Source organism: Corapipo altera, unplaced genomic scaffold (assembly GCF_003945725.1).
Source record: "Corapipo altera isolate COAL_440 unplaced genomic scaffold, ASM394572v1 1b, whole genome shotgun sequence".
NCBI lineage: Eukaryota > Metazoa > Chordata > Aves > Passeriformes > Pipridae > Corapipo > Corapipo altera.
The window spans coordinates 2,864,622-2,881,709 of record NW_020884881.1 but is presented as its reverse complement, the minus strand read 5'-3'; the positions used below and the strand labels follow the sequence as shown (position 1 = coordinate 2,881,709).

Here is a 17,088-nt window from a genome sequence, read left to right as displayed (position 1 = left end):
CCACAGGAAGTTTCACCCACACACTCCTCCTGACAGACAGAACTGTATTTAAAATCAACACCCCAGGAGCACAACCAGCAGGTTATGCCAGTTGTATTTATCATCCACAACTGTGCTGCCACAGCCTAAACTAATCATGTAGAAAGGCACTTACTCTGTAGCTTTAGAAGTCATTCCAGGCTCCAAATTTTGAAGAAAGCATTTTGTTCCTCATAACTTCCCTCTCCATCTCAGGCATCCTGAATGCACTGTAAAATCATCATCACCTTTAGGCAGATCCCTTTGTACTTAGTAAATGCAAGCCATATAGAGGCAAGTCACTGGTCTGTGCCCTAACTTTTCCGGCTGCTCTAGGTGCTCGGAGGGAAGCAGCAGGTTTAAGGAGGTAGGAAACCAGAGCACACCACTCTGAACAGGGATATATTGCATAAGCTTATCAACTCACATCTAGGGATGGCTGTATAATATGCTGCAATTTAGGTTTTACTACTGGCAAACTAATGCGCCTCAACCTGAAAACAGTCTCTCGTTTGTACAGTACAGTTACTTCATTATGTCAATTAAAACAATCCTGACCTGTCAAGAACCTCAAGGTGCCCATAAGCACAAATACCCCAAGTTTTTGGTACAATTTTGGAATGCTATTGTTAAGCTACTGGCTGCTAACAGATACAAGAAAATATATCCCTTGTTACTGTTAAAGGAACAGTAGAAACATGCCATCTTAAAGGAAAGCTTAAAACATTAAATATACTGAGATTATCTCTTGGGTTCCAAAGATTTACTGGGGTTTTAAAAACCCTCTCTTGAATAATCACTGTCTTGGGCTGGAAAAAAAGAGTCCTCTCAACATGCAGATAACCTCTGTCACTCACTTGTAACAAGGAAAGACATACGATGTGAAATGCTGAACATCACCAGAAAGAAAAACAATCCCCAGAAGAATAGCCTCCACTTATCTTTGGAGGCCTAAAGACTTTCTGAGACTTCACACTAACTGAAGAGATTTTTATCCTTCTGTCTTTTGTTTGCTTCCCTGACTTTCATTTTTTCTTTTCTCCTCTTGCACCATGTTTCACCCTTTTACAACTGTGTGCAAGGTTGGCATCCTGTCTGCTCCTGCCTCTGCTCCTTGCTGGATGAAGAAACCCAAGAAACTGCTTCTGGGTAGAGATGAAAAATAGCTCCAGCTTGTCCCACTGCCATCCACATTTTCTTTTCCTGTGCATGGAAACGCATCCATCAGCTCCTGATAGTGTGGTTTTACTTTTGTAGTGTGTAATTTCTTCAGGTTTTGGGGTACGGTCCCCCAATGGAGTTTCTACAGCAATGTTTTCCACAAGCCTTGTTACCATTCTTTTTTTGACTATTTTTTCCTTCCATAAGCTTTCTTACCTTTTGCTGTGTAAGTAAATGAACAAACACATCAAAGATAAACAGACACTGCAGATACGAGAGTTGGTATACCAGCAGCTATGTGGGAAAATATTACCCTTAGATGATTACTTTGATAAAACCAAATTGGACCGGCCATTACAAGGATACGTGTTTGAATTACAAATTAAGACATAGTAAATGATCAATTTCTAGATATAGAATATATAAACCACGTGGTCTGCAGCTCCATGAAGAATTACTTTTCATGTAATTCTATATATCCTCCCTTGCTCTCATTTTCCAAACCCAAGCAAACGAAACAACAACAGCTGAACTGAATTAGTGAGCATCCAAAAATATCCAGCCCATCTTTCTTAAACACACAAGAATGTTTCTAGTTTGCCAAAAAAGAAGCAATATTTTTAATACTGCTGCCCTCAAAGATGCTCCCTCTTGGCTGTCTGAATTACAAACTACTGTTTTAGGGAGATAAAACAAAGAATATGTGAAAATACAACCATGTATAGAATGAGCAACATGGGAATCAGTTGACAGCCATATCCATACTGTCCCACAACCTACTTTCATTAATTTTTATTAAAATAAACGGTCTGTAAAGTCAAGAGGATTTTTCCAGAGTAAAATCTCAGTGCTTAGCTTAGGGTTTTGTTGGGTATTTTTGTTTTGTTTTACCTATAATTTTTCCTCCTATTTGCCAGGCTGGAACTATCTGCAAGGTATTTTTACCTTTCAAGATCAATCTGAAATTTTTCCATGGGATTAGTGGCAGAGGAGGCAACAATGAAAATTTCTTATTAATAGCAGAAATGAAAGGAAAAGAAGTGAGGGGAGCTATTGAGCTAGCAGCTTAGAAGTGATACATCGTTTGTATACTTTTCCGAGCATCCATTCCAGGTTTCACTGAAACATGGTAAACCTCATACTGAGGAATGCAAGGGAAACAAAAAAATCTGAAAGCACTACTCATGTTAGAATCCAGATGTTAACATCAGAAGAAATGCTCTCGTGTGGTGTCAGGGTCCAGTGAAGACATATTTGAAATACTGAGCCTAACCACTTATTTACAACGAAAACATAGCCAAGGCCAAGTCCCAAAAACCTGCAGGAATCCTAACCATTGCAAACTATTCTGGGAGGCAGCATAGTGCGTGTTTAGGCCATATACTGAGTATTCACAGAGCAAAAATCTTTTCCATCAACTTCAAAGGGAGTTAGACATCATGCATGAGTGGTTTAAACTGGAAGAAGTCCATACATAAAGAAGGGAGAACTTTATGGTTGGCCCTGATCATGGGACTTCCCTCCCGCAGGAAGAGATTAAAATAGAACCACCTAGACAAGCAACTACAACATGTTGCATTTGCAGATACCTTCTCACAGATCATACACACACATGCAAATGAATTAAGCAAGAGACTTTGTTGTTTCTATACTGTGATCATTTCTGTTTTTAAATGCCTGGGTGGTGTGTGGAAACTATGGGCAAAAGGTAACTTGGTGGAATGACAAACAGATTTGGATTTTGAGGTAGGGCAGGGCAGGGCATTAAAATAAAGCCGAGTGGTATCTTTCTACCATATAAATGTAAATATGTGTTGAGAGGCTGTGGGCTGAACTAAGGATGCATTTGTGTATCTTTTCTTTTACTACTTTTTTAAAACAAACAATAAACCTGCAACCAGTGTGTCATCTGGTTCTGTTTTGTTTTGTTGCCTGCCCAAACACACAGTTAAAAAACACAAGGAAGCCATACAAGGCTCACTGGGTAGCAATGCAGGAAAGGTGAAATAATGGCCAGTGCTCAGAAGCCTCCCTTCCAACAAATTAGCTAGGTTTACAGCTTTGAAGGACACCTCACGAGGACCCTGATGGCAGGGCTGTTTGCCAAGCCTGAGGAAAGAAGATCAAAGGATACCAGGACTTCAAGAGAAGGGAGCACTGAGTGAGTTCAGATTCACTGCCCTGTGCCTCCAGAGAAACAAGCTGGCTGGCTGGGAACACCAGCATAAAAAAAGCTGCACCATCTGATGAAAAAGCCATGAGCAAGTCAGATTGGTCTGAAATACAGGCACATACATCCCTTTTTGCTCTTCCGAACTGCAAAATACAATTTTGTAGGTGAATCAGTGACAGTTTTTGGAAGGATTTTTCCGTTTCACTCCAGCCAGATGCTAAATGAGACTCTGAAGGGGAAAGCTGTACAGGCGCCCACCCATCAGACCTGCCAGGGCTCCCCCGGGGCAGAGCCCAGGGAGCTGTTACCTCACAAGCTCCTGCCTTCAGCGATGCTGCACTGCAGGATGCATTTGGGCAGAGACGACAAAACTTCTCACCTTATCCAGTACCCAGCAAGAGCCTGAGAGAAGGAAGGTGTGCAAATGCTCCAGGAAACTATTTCCTTACAGAAGTACAAAGCTGCAGTTCAAAGCTTACTTCTTCTGCTATTACCCTCTATCAAAAAATATGTCTGCACTCATGAGTCAGAGCCCTTTAAATAACATATTATAGGCCTATCACTTTGAAAAAGTGTATTGCAATACTAAATGATCACAGATATTAGCTTTATGTGTTTTTATGTATATAAATCTCTAGTTGATGCATAATGAATTAAAATAAAACATCTTTGGAAAGCTTCCATACAAAACAAAACTGAAAAGCCTAAGAATACTTAGTTAAGAAAGACAATGAATAAAATTAAATTATAAACAGTAGAGACACAAGCATATCCATTCACCCTTTGAAAATTCACAAGATAATAAAAGAAAATATATTTTGAAAAGAAAATACATTGCACAAGTTACTGACAGTGTCATCAAGGCCAGTAAATCAACATGATGGAGATCAGACATTTAGTGGCTAGCAGAAAATCCCATACAATGGCAGCAGGAATTAAACCAAAACACCAAAGTGGTTAGAGGATTTAAACTCAAGTATCACTGGGGCTTTGGACAAGATCTTTCTTCAAGAGGTATCTGGAGTGGCACACTGCCCCCCAACACTTGCTACCCTGGACCGGCACAGCCCAGGGGTAAAGCACACTAAAGTCCCACACATCATTTTTTCACAAGGTCATTTCTTTGCTCTATCAAACAAAGTATCTCCTGTTACTGTAATTCTCCTTGGACGCTACGGTTGGCTGGAGTTATCCAGTGGAGCTCACATCACTCTGGGTGGGAGCAGACCTGGCACAGAAGGAAAAAGTACAGCTCAGTTGTTCTCCCAGGGCAGCTCAGCCTGCGTATACCGATGTCCCCCAGCGGCTCAGCTGTTCATGGAGCAGACACAGAGCTTTAGCCTAATACACACACTTTTCCCTACTGCATGCTGCAGAATATCACGTACTTTTATATTAAAAAAAGTATACAGTGAGACAAAGTATGTGTGAGACTAAGCCTAGATGGAAAATTGCACTGATTTTGGAGTGAAAATTCCTTTGTAATATACTACAGATAAAGAAATTGTTACTATCTTATACATTTTCTATCCTTGCCTTCTGTGCAAAGCTTGAGACCATCTCTAGGACAAATAGCTTTTCAGAAGGCCACCAACAGCCCTAAATACAATTCAAGGAAGGTAGAAGTCAAAATTATTTTGACCTTAAATAGTGCATCCCATTTTCTGCTTTATGATGAGTATAAAAAAAATACAAAAAATATAAGATAGTCTCAAAAACTCAGTTTGGACTGAGTTCCCCAGACATAGCATTGAAAAGGCTAATGTTAGAGAAGAATAATCTTTTTACTACATGTCTTTGGTAAAACTTTCCCAGCACTGCTGTGCAATAGTTCTCAGGAGGGATACAGCTTATTTGTTAAGTACTTCACTAAGTTCAGTGAATAGTCAAACTGAAGTTTGAATATTCAAACTTCAAAAACAATCTTTTTGTAGCCACGTTTGCCTCCAAGAATAAGAAACCAAATGGGGGGGGGAGAGGACAAAGGACCTCAACTTTGATCAACTTTGCCATGGGAACTGGAGGCACAAGCAAAATCAGTTTTGGTTCCTATTCGTATATTTCTAAATAGAAATATGGTAGAAGAGATACAGGTCCTTGCTTAGATGTGCTATTTGCTGCTGAAACCAAAATGCTGGAGCACATCTTTCCTAACATTCCATAGCAACAGCATGGAAATAGCTCTTACAGTAAGCCAACTAACCTCTTTTTATCAGCCAAAAAAAAACGGGCACTTGAAGAATGCAGTTAATCTTCTCCAAGGTGGAGAGCTCAAGGGCTGCAGTGGATAACAGTGCAAAGTGGTCATTTTTCCTCTACTGATTATGAAGAAAGTCTGGATTTTTCAGTTTCTACTGCATTTGCATTTTCACCAAGAAACATTCCATTCCATTCCCTTCCCAAAGGAAAACAAGCAAAGCTCTTAGCGTTCCCAAACTGGAACATTCTTGCCAAAGAATTTAACACATTAGATTTAACCTGGCAAGATTCAGGAGACTTGATGCGAAAGAACTCAACTAGGCATAGCTTAACACCTTATTGACTAAGAACTGCTTTCACATCAGGAGGAAAAGAATAAACATATTATTTTAAATGCCAGATATGAAACATGCAGTAATATAAGTAACTATACAGATGGCTGACTCTAGAGCAGACTTTATGGATAACTGTAGAGTAACAAGTTTCAAGTCATGAAATGCTTTTTAGGCATTAGGCCATCAGCTAAAGATTATGAGGCAGATGGAAAAGTTGGGAGATCAAGGATAAGATTTTGAGTTCAGAGTCCATAAAGTCAAGTCCCTCTGAAAAGGCTTGGAGCCCTACTGCTTCTTACTTCCCTAACAATGTTATTTGGCTTGACAAAACCAATTCTGTCTCCTCATAAGCCCTGCTTCTATTATGGTATGATACATGATATGACATACAGCATCTTCAGATGAAAGACAAATCAATTCTCTGTTCTGTCCTAAAACCAAAAAATATTTTTGTGTTGGACAATATAGTTTCCAGAAAGTTACACTAGATCGAGCCCTACCCAGCAGAAATATTTCTGTTTTGAAGCGCTCTGCTAAATTTTTATCCATCCTCTTCCTCCCTTCTTATTGTTCCTTCCTTTCTGTTATGAATTGTTGTCTTCTGATGTGTCAGATTAATTGAATATGTATCATGCAGAAGGGCAGTTTTAATTTGCTCTCCTGTCCAGCTGTAACCAATTTCTCTGCCACCCTTCTAAATATTCTCTTTCTATTCCAGAGCATTGCTACAGCATTTGTGTTGCTCTCCATGGTGTGAAATTCCCTCACTTCCTTTTCCTTACCAGCCTCTGGCTACACATGTTCATACAAAGTAGAAATGTTGACATAAGGTACAGGATGAGGAGGATTGTGATGAGAGTCTGAGAACCCCACTTCAAGCCTGTTAGTCCATACAGAACTTAAATTACACGATTTACAAGGAGTGCACTGATTGATCTGAGAAGCCAGATGCTGCCTGCTGCTTCAAAAAGTTGGAGGACCTACTGAGATTGCACTAGTGCCAGAGAAGGATGTGTACCCTGAAACCCAGGGGAGTAACTGAGCTCTTAGGTTAAGTGTGAGATTTGGGGTAGCTTTGCAGCTGCACTGCCCTGGCTCCCCTGCTGCCAGGTTTCAGCTGAGCCTTAACCAAGACTCCAAGATTGCTTGGAGCCAGGTGTTAACCAGTGTTGCAGTAACGTATCCTGACAGGAGCTCGGGTATGGTCTTAGCTTTCTGCATGTTACTCCAGACCTACAGGCTTTTAAAAGCACATACTTAGCTATTTTAGTGTGCCACAGACCTTTATCTCCATTCTTTTTTGCCAAAATATCTACCAAAAAAATTGTTGGGTTTTTTTCTCATATAAAGAGCTTATCCTGCCTGATTCTTTTGTTGATGTCCCTGCTCATTGTTTGCAATCTTACTTCTTTCTGGTGACAGGCACGCTGAAATATAACTTTATCTTTTGCCATATACAGAGTTTGGGAGAAAACTAATTGAAATATTTCTAGGTATGGAATGCAGAAATACAAGACTGTGAATTACTTAAAAAGCAATCCAACTGGATTTCCACAAAGTCCCACCTTTCTTTGCATCACTACAGAAATTACTATTTTTTCAAAGTGTTACCAAGGGATGTGTAGTCCATTTAAAGACCAGTATAATGCATTGGTGGCCCATGTCAAAGGCTAAAATCAAACTAAACGAAATCTGTAAGTCAATTAATATTAACCGTTTTGCATCAAGACTCAAGGGACTAAAGTTACAAAGAAGGGATTTTTTTCTTTTATCGTTTGCTGCTACTTTTTGGCAGATAGGAACAAAGAGCCACCCTTAAACAGAGTGATTGGAGAGCATCTTTAAGCAGGCTCTTTCGTTTTTTTTTGGGAACCTGATCAATAGCAACCGTGATAAAAGCAACTTCAAGTCCCAATAAATACATTGTTCTCATTTAATTAGTGTTTTCCCAATACAGTTGGTGTGTAACAGATCAGAGGAAAAGAAAATTGCATACAACAGAGATCATGCTGTCACATATTGAAAAATACATTCCATGACTGATCCACAACAATAAAAAATGTTTCTACAAATACGTGAGCAACAAAATGAAGGCTAAGGGGAGTCTCCATCCTTGGAGAAGCAGAGGGACAGTGGATGAGGAAAAGTCTCAGTCTTTAATAGTAAGACCAGTAATTCGCTGGATACCAACTCCCTGAGCTGGAAAACAGAGATAGGGAGCCAAATGAAGCCCCCATAATCCAGGAGGAAATGGTCAGTGACCTGCTACACCACTTCGACATGCACAAGTCTATAGGGCTAGTCAGGATCCACTCAAGGGTACGGAGGGAAACGGCAGAAGCATTCACTGAGCCACTTTCCATCATTTATCAGCTAACTGGGGAGGTCCTAGCTGACTGGAAGCTAGGATTGAGATGGGACTAGCAGAATGGCACGTGCACCAACCAATTCTTTATAATTGGGAAGCTCAGCCCTGTAATCTCTTTATCATCCTGTCAGTGAGTTAATGGTCATTATCGTGAACAGATTCTTATTTTATCAAGCAAGTCAAGGCATCATTGGTCCTTTTCATATGATAATACTAAAGCTTTACACTACAATTAAAATTAGTACAATTTTTTTAGCTTTTCCTAGGTTTAGCTGTAACATTTTAACTTGCAAACACCACCTTGAAAGTCTTATCAAAGACACTTGTGCAGCACACTATTCTCCTTATGACCAAACTTCTCTTTCTCTCTCTTATTCCCTCTCCTCTAAATACAGTGTAAAAGGCTTAGAAGTGGAAACAATAGAGGAAACACACAGCTGAAAAAAAATTCCCTATACATAGTGTAACGCTACCATCCAGAGCAGAGCAACTAGAACTTAACAAGTATTTTTGTTCAAGATTTCCAAAACTCCAATAAATGTTTCTTTCCTTTATCAGCACTAAAAATATTCGAACATCCTCATGTCAACAGTTACATATTTTCAAAACAGAAATCTCCCACTGGGCTGTTTGTTATCAGCAAAAGTAATTTTGCAATATTTTGCCCCCAGCCTCCCCTCCCCCAAGGAGCAACCACTGATATCTTTAATTTTTCAAATGTTTTACTTTGTCCAAACAAACACAGAAATCAGTTTTCATTCAAATATGCAATGAACTCAAGAGTTAGACTTAAAAAGGTCTTTCTTTGTTAAGCTGGTTTTTTTTTCAGGTTCAAGATATCCTTTTGTACTTAAATTGGATGGTAGTGATGGTTTGGTTTGGTTTTCAAATGATGCTCCTAATCCTACCATTAAATTAAAAAATAAATCAAGAACTGGACTGCAGTGTGAGCACATGTAAAACTGAGCACCATGCAGGGCACTGTTGATCTTGGATCCTAAAAGGAATTTTATTGAAAGTTCAATGATCTTCAGGGGTGACTCCCTCAACCTCATAATTTTCTGTGTTATCTCAGGACACTTCATGTACAGCAAAACAAAAAAAACCAAAACTGAGTCTCAAGTCAACTTCTGCAATAGCTCCTGGATAAGTGTTACTATTGCTTCTTTTAAACTGACAATATTTAGTGCATTTGGAGAGAGCAGAGAGAATACAGGGAAGGAATAGCTTCCCTCGAGGAAGTACTCCAAGCTTATGTGCATTTTACTGTAATCCTTTCTTGGGACAGAAAACCCATTCAGGATGCAAATCTATCGAATATGGAAGCTGATAAAACACAATGAGAGCTCTGTGGGAAAAAAAGAAAATAAAGTAGACAGTGAATGTTGCCAACAGTCCCTATTTGCACCAGAGCCTCCTCCCTAAGGAATAGCCACTGAAGAGGAAAGTAAGGCACTGTAGGCTGCCTATCATCAATATACATGAACATCATTGTTGCATCTACCTGGGGTCAAAATCAAACTGTAACCAGTGGAGAAAGGCTCTTCACTGCAGCACCATTCTCCACAGCCCTTCCTCTTTTCAAAACCAAATTTAATCAGTATGAAAGGAGGTACTGCCAGCCAGATAGACACGTTAAAAACTCATAATCTCCTATGTATTAAAGGAGGAAATTGAAGCCAAGATTTTACAGTATGATTAATAGTTTCTGGGTGTACAGTTCAAGGTACTGTGAAGAAATGCTGAGTTCAGCTTCTGGAGCAAAAAAAATAATAATAAAAAAATAATCAGGCTCCATCAACATCCCTTAAGCTAAACCAGCTTTGTATATCCCAATCACTGTTTTGCGATGGTTGCCACCAGGCCCTTGAGAGAACTATCTCGGGAAATTAATTAGGCTGCAATACATCACATTTAAAAGCTGGTGTCCTTGCTTTAGGTTGCACTTCGATCTTTGCTCAGTCAGCCTCTGTGGGTGGGGTAAACATGCAATTAGAGATGGGAAAAAATAAAAGGTCTTTCCCGAGGGCCTGGGCAGGTGAGCAAGTTTCCATGAGGTAAGCAAGTAAGTCCATGGGCGTACTGCAATGGCCCTGGTGCCTGCTCTTCCCTTACAGTACACACAAGGCATCCTGCTGTGGAACACACACATCGTGGGTACCAACGCCATCCCTGCTGCGGCTCACTCCGCAGCCTGCATTCCCTCAGAGCACACTCCAGACATTGTCACATGCTTCAGCAGGGACAAAAGGCTGGCTGCCCACTGCACAGCCCCATCAACGCTGCCTGTCTCATGGCTGGACTGCTGTGGAGTCACTTCACCTGTGAGAGGAGCTTGCCTCACTGGAGGAGAGCAGTGGGCTCATCTGGAGCAGGGTGGGCTTGGCATGCCTCTGCTGTGTGATACCAGGCAGACATGAGCAGTTAAGGTCAGCTGATTTGCTGTTGGTGACTGTGAGGAATGGGGTCCAAAGTCACCTGAGAGTGTTTCGGTTTTGGTTAGGTCCCTGTGTGGCTCTCACATACCAAAGAGCACTTAAACATCAGTCAAACGTTCACTCTGTGTCACAAGTACAGTTTGGTCTTCACACAGGTCTTCTCTCTCTTCTCTCCATCTCTGCTTCCCAAACCTGAAACCATCCTTTGGCCTCCTGCTCACCTTCAGAATAGCCGCTCCTCTCCAAGCCATCCAGCCTGGATGGCCACCAGCCCATTATACAAGTTGGCAGCCACCTAGCTGAACACCTAACGCAGCAGCCGTTCTCCAGCAACAGTCCAGTGATACTAAGTGCCCACTACCTTTGCTTCCTCGATGGACTGGGGGGCCCCTGAAAGAGTTGATGAGCACTTTGGCTGTGCTTATGGAAGGGGCAGAGACAAGACCAGGTCCATTTTCATACAAAGCCAAAAGATAAATGAGTAGAAAGGACAAAGGGACAATCCTGACAGTCTTACGAGTCTCTGTTCAAAGGCTGATGAATTCTGCTGGAAGGGGATTTAAGGGAGTATATGACAGCAAGGAATAGTTGTCTCAGCCCATGAAGCTTCAAGGCTCCCCCTCTCCTGACATCTCATATGCCCCCCCCCCCATTGATCTCTGCATGTAGGGGCCATATGAGATAACTTACGCTGCTTAGCTGCTTCTGGGGATATTCCTGCACCAAAAAGATGTTGGTAGCAAGAATCACTCAGGTCACCTCCCCTGTTCTGGCATTGCCTGAATACCAGGAGGCAGCAGAACAAGATGTTTCCTTTGTCTTAATATTTAATAGCTTGTAGATCTTTGATGTGTTTATGGCTCAGGCTGAAACACCTGAAAGAGTGTGTGTACTAGGCACACTGGGCTCATTCAGCAGAACATAGTTTTACAAGTGAGATGAAGCTCAGCCTTCTTTCCACACTCACAGAAGATACACATTCAGACTTAAAAAAAACCCAAAAACCAAAACCCAAAAAAAACCCACACCAAAAAAACCCAAAAAAAACCCAAACAAAACAAAAAAAACAAAAAAACCCCCAAAAAAGCAATTCTTCAAGTCCTTTGCTAACCAGAGACGCAAATCAAATGGCACTGGCAGACTGTTCTCCTTTCTCGGTTCAATAAAGAGTTTCCATGCAGAAAATGTTTTATATGTCCACTGAATTCTTCCTTCCACAGCATTCTGTTAAATGCTCAATTAGAAAACAAAATAAAAAACACAGTACTGTTGCACTAGCTGTTTTCATGTACGGGTGGGTTGAGAACCTTCTTCATAGCCACAATACCTATAGCACAACTATCCACCAAAGAGAAACCTAAATTCCATGGACTTACTGCAGCAGCTTTGAAGCACATAAGCTGCCAAACCATTCAGAAACTTAATAGATTTGTTTAGGGACTAGACAAGGCTTAATTAAACCAGGCAGCTCGGAAGAAGAGTAAATCCTCTCTCTTTCTCTCTTCCCCTCCCCCCTCTTTTTTTCCTAGAGTATCTTTCTCCCATTGGCTTTTCTCTTCCTAATAATCCCATCACAAATGACAGATATGTTATCAGTCATCACTGGGATTTGACACATTCTTAATACCTGTCATGACAGCTCTGAAGTCTGCATGCTACTCCATTGTATTCCAAACCATTTGCAGGAGGTAATGGACACATCAAATAGCAGTCAATGGCTCTGCTTTATTGAACTGCTGAAGGCTTGCAACACAGAAGTAGATGCTTTAAAAAGGCTAATCTGTGATTATTCAAAATTGCACACATAGTAATTAAATATAAAACAGTATAAATAGCTTTTCAACTCTCACAACTCTGTGATCATCCTGGCTACATTGTAGAATTTCTTATTAAACAATTATTGATGAGAATGTTTTAATATTTAAAAAAAGGTATCAGTATTGGTAATAATGATCTCATCAGTAATCCAAGGTCTTCACTGAAAGGTTCAAAGTATGATACTCATGCTGATAATGTGGTAGTGTATTGTTGTGCCCGTACAGAAGTGAGGTGCAAGTCATGGCTAGAACCAGAGTCAATATCAAAGGTGAACACCTGAATTGATATGAAGATGAGGGGATTTTGAAGTGTGTCATTTACAGCAATTGTCAATATTGTAAAAGATGAAACATGAGTGCAGTAGAACATGAGTTTGAAGAGCAAGTGTCTCCCTGATGGGGACAAAAGGAAAAGACAGTGTCTTATCACTGAGCAATAAGGACAAGGAACACCAGCTATACCAGGTCTGTAGGAATCCATTCCTAATGCCTGATGATTTCTGGGGATATCTTAATACAGGTAGTTTCGTTTTTTCATTCAAGCCCTCAAAGGAGCTGTAACAGATATAGCACCCCACAGAACAAATTCAATACAGAGCTCTCCAAACAGATGTATTTTCTTTTGATCAAATTCTAGTATTAATTTAGATGACTCTGGTCATCTGTATGTAATACTTTTCAGGCACAAAAATAAAATAATTTTTTACTGAACATTTCTTTCAAGTCCTAAACTTGCAAAAGGCTTTCTCTCAGTTGAGTTCAGCTGCCGCAAAACATCATATAGCCACAGTCTCTGCCAACAGCATATGAGCTGCATGACAGCAGTGCACTTTGCCATTAGTAAAAGCAATGGCTTGTTGTTCTCAATGCATTTACAATTTTGCACAAAAGCAGAAAAAACCACCCTCAACAAAAACAAAAAACCCACACAGATCAGAGACAAAGCAGCCCTGTGTAACTTAAGGCCTTTTCAGCAAGGCAATAAAGCTAAGGCAGAATTGTGAGCTGGCGTCAAAAGGAAGTGTCCCATTGACATAATTAGCTTTGGAGCAGGTCTGGAGTGAAGAAGACAGGCAAAACACGTTCAGCCACCTAAGTGATTGCATGTCCTTTAAACAAAATTAGTGTGTCGTCGTTTAAGAGTCTCAAGGCATTGTTTGCATCTACAGGAAACGGATGAGCAAACTGGGCTTTCTTATAGTGGAATTTTATTTAGGAGAGATACAGAGCAAGTTTTGCACCTGTCAAGCACTTGGGAACAAAGTGATGGCATTTAGAGGAACAGGAACGTTGTCCTCAAGATGCAACAAATCCTGTTCCAGGGATCTAAATCCCTGCAGTAACAGCACTGGTTGAACATTAACCCACCCTGCCAGGTGAAGCACTTTCAGAAAAGCTGAAAGGTGAAGTTTGTATCAGTAGGCTTCACACCAGACCAGATACTGCAAGTTCTTGAGCAGGTAGTATAAAAACATACCACTAACAAACTTGGTATCATATTTTCTGATTATGATCTTATACCAGGGCCTGTTCCAGTTCAAATTTGTACTGTCAGCTGAGCCGGGGCTGCATGGAGGCAAGACCATGGCAGCACAGTCCCATCGAGAAGTCTTCCCAGCTCCCTCCTGGCTCCACTCCAAAGGAGCATTACTGCTTTTCCTGCTGTCTATGCTACCAGTTATTCCTTTCATATACCCTTTCAGCTGCAAGCAAATCAACATGCCAATCCCTTGGGACACATGGCTTAGCTTATACTTAAGACTTGCCATTCTGCTTTGTGCTTTGGACATTGATTTCCATTGTCTCAGCTATCACTCAACAAAAGGGCATTTAATTGCTGTCTCATTTAGTCTGGGCGAGAAGAGGAGAACAACTTTTACCAGTCCTCTGATTGATGGCAGCCATTAGCACCTTCTAGCACAATACTGACTTACTAGAAGCACGATTTACATGTGAAGTTCACTGCCACACAAGTGAATCAGATTTGCAGCTATGCCTACTTGAACAACTTCAGAGACAGAATCTTCTAACGAAATGAATTTGCAGAAATGCTTACACTGGCCACCCATTTAAAGGGAAAACTTTGAAGATTAATGAGCTTCGTTGAAAACCCCTAGAAATAAAAGAAAGTTTAGTAGAGATCTCCTAGTTTTTGTTTCACTTTTTAAGCACTACCATGTAGGTGCTTAAATGGTTGTAAAAAAAAAAAAAAGGAAGAAAAAAAAACAAGAGAAAAAAACCAACCACTATGTATCAAAGTTCCCAATTGCTGAGGAATCCCAAAAACCGTTTTCCACTCTTGGGTGAGCATTTCTATTTTCTTTGTGATGGAAGAAAGAAGAAAATTAATATCCACATTTAATATCCTCTACGTTCTGTAAAGCAGTAACTCACTTGCCTTGGTGTTCAAGCCAAACTGCTGACAGTGGATTTTTAATATTCGTCTCGTTTTATTAAAAAGCACAAGGATGCTAATTTCCCTTTCAAAAGAATAGTCAAGAAACAACTAGATCAGTGAAGGCTTCTTGAAACACCACCTTTAATCAGTCCAGTTATGTGAAACTTGAAGTAATTTCAGTAAAAGTTGATGTAGTTTGATGCAGCTTATCAAAACATTTAATAATTACAAAATCTAACATCAAGCGCCTTTTGAACACCAGACTTCTCAGTCAGACATAGGAACAAGCTGAGGCACTGGGTATTATCAGACACACCTTTGTGCATTTTTTAAAATATTTGCTGTGGGGGAGGCAGATTGAGAAAGGCCGACTTTCAGCTAGGGGATGATGTACAGCCAAACATGCAAGAACCCAGGTTGTCTCAGCTGCGGGAGCACTAACCCTGGCCAGGCAGAGGCTTTCTAAAACCATGTTAGCTATATCCGCAGAAAGCACTTCTGACTAGTTTCAGAACATATACTCTGTTATGCACATAATTGGTTTAAAATTCCTCAGCAAAATTACTCTGCTATTACTTGCTTTCAGTAAGTCCACTCCTTACATTCACATCCCACACAGGACCCACCTTTGTTCCTCAGTAATACTCATCTTTCCTGATGTACCTTTCTAAATAAGCTTGAATAGTGGTTATTTCTGTGTGATCCCATGCTTTTTCCTACATTTGAAAAAATCATGATTTTAGGTACCTAAATGGATGCGCAAAGGTAGAATACTTTTTTTGTTTGGAACAGCCATCTTCATTTTAATTCATTCTGCAGCTCACATGCATGGAAAGTTTTTAAGGGAAAATAAAACTTAAAGATCTGAAGCATCCAAAACAACAGCAACAACAAATCTAAACAAAACCACTCCTAAACTGGCATGTGGCCAGATTACTAGCTAAACAGTAGAATATACACTTGTTTCTGTAACTTGGCTCTTTGTAAATTTTATTTTCCCCTCCCACTGCTTCCCTTCTCTTTGGTGTGAGAGAGGAGACACATTTCTCTTGCTGGAAAGTCTAAGTGCTATCTGCCGAAAAGTACAGTCTATGGACAATTATTACTGGCAGCTGTGATGAAGGTGGTACACATGATCCCAGCACCAACGCTCACCTTCCTCTCCAGGCACGTGCCAGGCTGGAACCAGAGCTCCCAGCAGGGGCAGCTCCAGGAGCATCACCAGCACCAAAAAAGCTGCCAAAACAGCTTTAAACCACTTTGCAGCTAAAAAAAACAGCCCAAGAGTCATGTTTGTGCAACTCCTCTCTCAATTTGCTTCAGATCTCTTTGTCCACTTCAGAATAAAGAAGAAGGTTTTATGAGCTGGTTTCTGAGAAGCCTGCCAAGCCAACACACGCTAACCAACATGAACAGATCCTGGAAAAGAAGGTGATTGAATCTCTCCGATCATCCTCAGTAAAAGTCAAACCCAAGCACCTTCGAGATTCAGGTCAATCACACATCTGCTCAGCATCCCCCTGGGAGACTCAGAACGTAAGTGCAAAATTAGGGCAAGCACTAGCACAGCAGTAGGCTGCAGCATGTTGCTGGCAGAGGCACAAACCTGCTCTTCTACCCAGAACATAATCTATAAATAGGTTTATAAATACAGAACCTCTGCCAAGATATTCTTGCTTTCTCTTTGTTTTCCTTGCTAATTTTTAATGCCTCTTGCAAGACTGACTCCTACAAGTTTTATCTCCATTAGTAGCAATAAACATTTATTAAATGCTCCAGCAATGACTGAAAGTCTTGATGAAGAGCAAAAAAATTGTCTAAAAACCCATAATATATAATAATATATAATATATATAACTTCTCATTTAGAAACTCTACTGTATTAAAGAAAAGGGAAAAATGAGCTTACCTGAAAACAGAAAATTCACATGAGAAGTCTGTGTGCTCACCACAGCTTGGGAAACAAGAACCCACTTCTGCTGGGACTGCAGGAGGAGACAAAGCAGTGTCAGTGCTTACTCTTGTTCAGCTGTGCTCCAGTGGGTACCAGCTGCGCCCCAGAACTAAGCCCTGGGCTGTCTCCCTCAGTTCTTCTCACCTGGAACAACAAAACAGGCTCTCAGCTCCCTCAGCACAGGAGCCATGCAACATTACACACCCAAGACAGAGCGACATGTTCAC

The 17,088-nt window shown here is 40.6% G+C and overlaps 1 protein-coding gene across 5 annotated transcripts in view; it reads right to left on the bottom strand.

Moving 5' to 3' along the window:
- PLXNB2 (plexin B2) overlaps positions 1 to 17,088 on the bottom strand; it is a 256,105-nt gene that overhangs the window by 158,717 nt on the left and 80,300 nt on the right. For 3 of the 5 annotated variants that reach the window (XM_027639657.1, XM_027639662.1, XM_027639658.1), the window contains exon 3: positions 16,817 to 17,005. The exons of 1 other annotated variant lie outside the window; for it this stretch is intronic. The gene's annotated coding sequence lies outside the window, so the exon portion shown is untranslated. The remainder of the gene's footprint in view (positions 1 to 16,816; positions 17,006 to 17,088) is intronic. One more of the 5 variants, XM_027639659.1, reaches the window with a different exon arrangement.